This window comes from Cicer arietinum, chromosome 3 (genome assembly GCF_000331145.2).
Source record: "Cicer arietinum cultivar CDC Frontier isolate Library 1 chromosome 3, Cicar.CDCFrontier_v2.0, whole genome shotgun sequence".
In the NCBI taxonomy this organism is placed as follows: Eukaryota; Viridiplantae; Streptophyta; class Magnoliopsida; order Fabales; family Fabaceae; genus Cicer; species Cicer arietinum.
In genome coordinates, this window is record NC_021162.2 from 47,847,722 (window position 1) to 47,855,440 (window position 7,719).

Sequence of the window (7,719 nt, forward strand, 5' to 3'; positions counted from 1 at the left end):
CACCTAATCACTCATAATCGACATAAATACTATTTATGAGGAGTAATGATTTTATACGTTAAAAATTCAATTACTCATTAATGGCAATTCATTTATAGTTACTTTTGATTTATGTCAATCCATTTTTTTAGGAATATTTTATAAAATAAAAATATATATTATATTTGACAGAAAATACACAAATTATCATTATATGTTGTACAATATAATTCAATATTAACATTTTTTTAAAATAAAAAATATTAAATAGTCAATTATATTTTTAAATTTTTACATCTTATTGTTGGGTTTGTATTTTACATTTTATTTTATCAAATAAATACAAGTACCATTATATGTTGAAAAATACATTTATAGTTACTTTCAATTTATGTCAGTTCATTTTTGTAGTAACATTTTATAAAGTAAAAATATATATTCTATTTGAAAGAAAATACCCAAATTCATTAAAAATAATCATAAAATACGAATCTATAAAAAATTATTAAAAAAATAATTTCCAATTATTAAAATCTATTATCTATTATATATATATTTAAAATAGACTTCCGATGCCACACAAACTTAATTTTTTTTTTACAAACTCTTGATGAAATATATTCAATAATTTTTTTCTCATGCTCGCAATTAAAACATCATACTAATAAAACAAATAAATTTAGCTACGCTACAATATAATTCAACATTAATATTTTTTACATCTTATTTTTGGGTTTGTATTTTACATTTTATTTCATCAAATAACTACAAGTACTATTATATGTTGAAAAATAAATTAATAATTAAAGTACAATGAGTCAAACAATTATCCTATATAATAAGTTATCATACGAATTTTACAAAATATTTAAAAAATTAAATTAGATGATTGTGATAAATATGATTTTCCTTCATTTTAATTTTCCTAATCATATTCAATTATTACAAATCAATAAAGTAATATTATAAGATAACTATATTTATAATACATAAAATATTACTTATAAAACTTATAAAATTAATTAATTAATATCCGCGCAGCGTGCGGGCCATAATCTAGTACTAAACTATTTTGGAGATGAGTTATAACTCGTCAATGTTTGAGTCTTCACTCTGATCACCAGATTCACTTTCTTCTAATTCTTCTTTTGCTTGATTAGCCTTAGAAGAAAAATTTATTGCCCTTAGACTTCATAGCAATGTATTTTGATTTCTTCATATTCAAATCAATGTCATGGAATCAAAGTGAACTCGTGAGCTCTTCAAATGAAGTGTGTTGAGATCTTTTGCTTCCTGAATAGATGTCACATTCAGTCTTCACTTTGCTTAATAAACTTCTTAAAATCTTTTTAACATGGTCAATTGTGTTATTGCTTTTATCAAAAACTTTTAGTCCACAAGCTAATGTCATCAATATGGAGAAAATCTTTCAAATATCTTCATCTTCTTTCATTTGGAAGAAATCATTGTCTTATCAATACATTTTCTATAGACTCCTTGACTTTCTTGTGTCCTTCGTAGAATAGGCATATAGCATAATAGGTACTCTTTACATATCCTTATTACTGCATTTTTCAAATTGTTTGAAGGTTATAACATTCATCACAAAACTTCTTGCTTTAGGATGCAACTTAAATTTCTTCAAATGATTAGCATCAATTATTCTCTGGGTATGACAACACTACTTGCATTAACTAGAGGTGTATAACTGGTAAATCTTAGAAATATGAATCATTGCACCTAATTTTAATATTAATTTATGATATTATTGAGTTGATGTAAAGGATTATTTGCATAAGTAGATGTAGTTTGCTAATTAATGAAATGTTACAGTCTTTTTAGTAAATTAGGATAATTGATGTTGGGCTGCATTTATTTGTGCAAGGAACAAATAATGGAGAAATTTGAAAATATGCAACAAGTTGTTGTAGCACTCTAGTACACTACTCCATAGTATCAAATGAGCCCAAAATTATGGGCTCAATAGGGAGTGAATTTTATTCCAATATTGAAAGGGTTTTCAGCTAAGGATGAGGATAAATTTATTGGATCAATGATGTGTCCTTGCTTTTTGGATAATGGAAAAAAGGAATCTTTATTGGAAAAGGAAAAAAATTTCCCAAAAGAGAAAAAAGAATGTACCACACTTATCTTATATAAGGACAAAAGTTTGAAAAAGCAAAGGGGAGACGACAATCCTAATTTCCAGCACCTCCATCAACTCTAACAATTGTATTCAATTGTCTCTCCCTACATTCCACCATCATATTCCATTAACTAATCATTTTGGAGCCATTCACATGAATTCTTAAAGATTTGGAGCTTAAACGAGGTTATACGGTTGATGTTTGTCGTTGTTGATGCCAACAATATTGTATTTCATATTTCCTATTTGTAAATTTTCTTTCCACATAGATTTTTGTTGTAACAAACTCCTTAGTGTTTTACCGTTTTTACGTTTTGATGTTTAAGATCAATATGAGCAAAAAAAAATTGTAGTAAAGGATTAATGATCAATATGAACTTCCTTTTACACAAGTTGTTTTTAATTCAATCTTAAAAACTTAAATTACTTAAGTTTTACAGCTACTCTTTTGAGCTTGGAAAACCATAAATATGGAAGTTGTGTCATTTAATATGGATTAAGTTAAAATGTTTGTAATAGATATTAACGTTAAATGGTTAGGAATAACATTTAAGTCTATAAGGAAGCTGGTTTGCAAAATAAAGCGTAGCATGATAAGATGTGTAGTGCGCAAACTTAGAGATGGTAATAACCCATTAATTGTCATGATGACTGAGTTGAAAAACCCCTAAGGTGAGTCTGATCCTAGGAATACTACATCATGCTACAACACACTAGTGCATTCAAGCATAATTATAACTAAGTTAAATCCTTAACTACCTTTTATCATCTAAAATAGAGCCAATATCTCTTACTTAAATTTTCATTTTTAATCTCAAAATAATGTGTTCTTTTTATATTTTTAAAAAACAAATTATTTGTATAGAAAAACATTGAAATAGGTGACATTATCATTCCTCGTGGGAACAACACTTTGTTTACACTTTATTACTTGATGTTTTGGACATTGTACACTTGTACAACTTATTTCAAATGCAACAAATTTTTGGCGCCGTTAATGAAGATTGAATGATGTTAATCTTTTCAATTGTTTTCTAATTAATAGTTTGTTTCTTTGTTCTTACTAATAGTGTGGTGATTTATGTTGTAGTCAAGGTACTTTAAATTGTATGCACAAGTCCAAATCATCACCTGAGTTAAGGCCTGAACTTGATATAGAAATATTCTTCCAAAGAAGGAGGAGACTTACAAGGAGTACTATTGATCATAACTTGGCAGATCACTTGCAACAACAAGTCTTACTTGTACAAATGGGAGATCGTTTGGATGATCGACCACTGGATGCCAATTGCATGGCTAATGATAGGGCCAGAGGAATTAGAGAATATGTTGTCTTTGATCCTCAAACCCTTAATACAAGTATTTTGAGGTCTGATTTTGAATTGACCCAATTTGAGTTCAAGCCAATGATGTTCCACATGATACAAGCCATTAGACAATTGGAGGAACAACTACTAAGGACCCCTATCTACATCTAAAACAATTTTAGAGGTTGCATGCAATTTCAATATTGTTGGAGTTCCTAATGATTGCTTCAAGCTAAGGTTATTTCCATACTTGTTGAAGGATAGAGTCAAGGCATGGTTGAATACATTAGAACCCAATTTACTAACTACATGGCAAAGTATGAAAGAAAAGTACTTAGTGAAGTATTTCTTGATGTGTTGAATGCTAAAAGAAAAAAGGAATAACATCACTTACTTTTAGAAAACTGAAGATGAAGCTTTATTTGAGGCTTGGGAAAAGTTTAAGGATTTGCTTAGGAAATGTCCTCATCATGGGATACAAGTTTGCATCTAAATGAAAACCTTTTATAATGGATTGGTACCCTCAACTAGGCTAGAGCCCAGGCATGGTTGAAATTATAAGAACCCAATTTAGTAATTATGTGGCAGAGTATGACATAAAAGTTCTTAGTAATGTGTTGAATGCTAAAAAAAAGGAATGACATCATCTATTTTTTAGAAAATTGAAGATGAAGCTTTATTTGAGGCTTGTGAAAGGTTTAAGGATTGGCTTAGGAAATGTCCTCATCATGGGATAACAATTTGCATCCAATTGAAAACTTTTATAATGGCTTCGTACCCTCAACAAGACTAATGCTTGATGCATCATCAGGATGAGCTTTATTGAGAAAGTCTTATAAAGAATGTGTGGAGCTTATTGAGAGAATAACATCAAATAACTATCAGTGGTCTGTTGTTAGGGTTAATGCAACCAAGAAAATGGTTGGAGTTCTTGAAGTTTGTGTTAGTACAACATTTGCAGCTCAAATGGCAGCATGAATTAATTCGGTGAAGAACATTGTTGCAACACTTGCACCGCTAGTAATAGTGGAATTTGTTACTGCCAATTTTGTAGCATGCGTATATTGTGGGGGAAGACATGTTTATGAGGAACTTTTTTATAATCATGTATCTTCGAATTATGTGGAGAATAAAAATAATCCTTACTCAAGCACTTATAATCCAGGGTGGAGAAATCACCTCAACTTTTCACGGTGTAATGAAGGGAGTTCTCAACAAGAAAAACCTACCCATGCTACTAATTTTCCACCAGTACCAGCTCAAGCAACAAAGGAACCATCCTTGGAATAATTGTTGAAGGGATTCTTAGTCAAAACAAATTCTTACATGGCTAAGACATATTTTCACATGGCTAAAACTATGGCCGTCATTTGTAACACCCCGTTTTTCAAAGCGAGGGTATATATTTTTTTTTTAAAAGAAATTAAACTAAAACAGAGAAATAAACGAGGAAATGCCTTTGGATAAATAATTGAGTCGTTATTATTTACAAGCAGCGGAAAAGTTTCTCCAATTATAAATCCAAAACATTTACACAACAACAAATGGTACATGGAACCCATTCAAATAAGATGTCAAACTGACAATATTAGTATAAGTACAGTTTTCCAAACTAAAAATACTCCAATCCAAAAAGAAGGACACCTAGTCCCTATACATCATCCTAATCTGATCATCCTACCAAAAAGCTATACACCCTGAGTGATCTCCACGCGCCCCGTGAGATCCTCCTAACGTAACTGCAGTCAAGCGTTCCCATCTCCATTCCCGTCCGTAGGGTACGAACCGGTAGGACCGTCCTGACTCTCATCTGAGGGCAAAGCCCAGATTTCCACAATAATTGTAAAGGGTCACCAAATCTATTATCTATTATCTATTATCTATTATCTATTATATATATTTAAAAAGACTTCCGATGCCACACAAACTTAATTTTTTTTTTACAAACTCTTGATGAAATATATTCAATAATTTTTTTCTCATGCTCGCAATTAAAACATCATACTAATAAAACAAATAAATTTAGCTACACTACAATATAATTCAACATTAATATTTTTTACATCTTATTTTTGTGTTTGTATTTTACATTTTATTTCATCAAATAACTACAAGTACTATTATATGTTGAAAAATAAATTAATAATTAAAGTACAATGAGTCAAACAATTATCCTATATAATAAGTTATCATACGAATTTTACAAAATATTTAAAAAATTAAATTAGATGATTGTGATAAATATGATTTTCCTTCATTTTAATTTTCCTAATCATATTCAATTATTACAAATCAATAAAGTAATATTATAAGATAACTATATTTATAATACATAAAATATTACTTATAAAACTTATAAAATTAATTAATTAATATCCGCGCAGCGCGCGGGCCATAATTTAGTTTAACTTAAAGTCAAGGTTTTAAATAACAGTCGCGTTAAATTTTTCGTGATATTGCTTGTTACAGATATCACGTTACGGATCAAAGTGTAAATTAACTACAAATTTGATTTAAATAATTTAGACAATCATATATATATATATAGTGTATAATAATTTAAATTAAAGTTTTTGTCATTGTTATAAGATCTCTAAAGTAAAAAAGAAGTATGAAAAATTTAGTAGCTATGCGATTAATATATATTTAATTAAAATTGTATGTTTGACGGATTGAAAATAAATAAACTAATACATTTGAAAAAATTGAATGAAAAATTATAAATCACATCGTTAGTTACCGCATAGCACATAGTACATAGTTGTATTTCCACCGACATAATTGAGATTGATTAAAAAATGGTGTACTTGGATTCGTGGATATAATATTCACGTGACATATAAGAAGGATGGTGGTAATCCAGTTGCAGCAACACCAAAATGATTGTGATACACTAGATGAAAAAAAATCATTCAATGGCATTATAATTTTACCATTAATCATATCATCACAGTAAATTTTCTTCCATACGCAATAGATTTTGGTCACGACTAATGTAGCATTCTTTAGACTTGAACCACCTCACGTTGACTAGGTGTTTGATCTAAATTTGAGATATCTCAGGGAGCCATTTTGAATTTTGGGTTCCATGTCTTCTCGACTTCTTCTCATTTTTAAACTCAGGTTGTAGAATGCTCGTATGTATATAGTTAAATATACTTCGATTTCGCTCACAATTTGAACTTGAAGTTGTTTGGCTAAGAACTTTTACAACTATACTTTGAATAGCTATGAACTCAAGATTCATGTGACAACCACCATTTACTTCAGCTGAATAAAATAAAAACAATGGTAAAAATTATCAGTTTTTCATACTTACATGTCAACAAACCCAAATTTTAAATCATGCCAGTTTCATTTAAGACCAAGTTCTTTGAGATGGTAAAGTTCCACGTGTCTCTTGTTTACTTCAAAAAGTAACAACTAGGACCACCACTACAAAAAAAAAAAAAACGCTACTTAGCCACGTTTTAAACCGTAGCACAATTGTCAATTGACCGTGGCAATAAAAATTAGCCACGCTAACCGTTTCTATGGCGTAGCTGGGCGGCAATTTATTAGCCACCGTTAACATTTATATTAGCCACGCCTAAAAGAGTCGTGGTAACATATTTTTAGCCACAGTTATTTTACAGTTAGTCACGACTAAAATCGTGTTAAATGATAAAATGAAAATATATTTTGTTTTCGCATTTGCTACGGTCCAACCGTGGCTAATTTTTTGTTTTTTTTTTTTAATATCAATTGCAAGTTTGTTCCTGTTTTTGTCATATCTTTTTCTAACAATAAAGTCAAACCAAACACTGTAATATCATAAAGACATTCTTAACCAATATAACAACAATAACTAATTAACATTCTAAAACCATCATTGATATAAAAATATAAAATGGTTTATACCAACAAAAAACTATTGATCAAAGTAGTCAAACATTCTAAAATCTTATACATAAACTAATGAAACATACAAAAATTGTTGACAACATCATAATAGTCTAGAGCAAAAGCAAAACAATCCACTAAACATCTATTCCTTCCATTTGCAATCCAAATAGCAGCATATTTCTTCCATTTGCTTGCATACAACAAAAAACACAATCCTTCCATTTGTAGTCCAAAAATTAAGATGAACTTTACTCGTTAATTATGAGAATTAGAACCTGTCAAGTCAAAGCATAATGTAAACAAATGTTTACTAATTAACACTAATGAATGAGTATCATTTTAATAATATCAATCACTATGTCAATAAATATAACATGATATTTGCTAGTGACTTAAAGTATA

General features: G+C 29.2%; 2 non-coding genes across 2 annotated transcripts; both read right to left on the reverse strand.

Moving 5' to 3' along the window:
- Positions 1-3,802: 3,802 nt before the first annotated feature.
- Positions 3,803-3,909, reverse strand: LOC113784858 (small nucleolar RNA R71). Its single transcript, XR_003470985.1, has one exon. It is a non-coding gene; the product is annotated as a small nucleolar RNA R71 (small nucleolar RNA).
- Positions 3,910-4,059: 150 nt separating this feature from the next.
- On the reverse strand, positions 4,060-4,167 carry LOC113784859 (small nucleolar RNA R71). The gene has a single exon (XR_003470986.1). It is a non-coding gene; the product is annotated as a small nucleolar RNA R71 (small nucleolar RNA).
- Between the last annotated feature and the right edge of the window lie 3,552 nt (positions 4,168-7,719).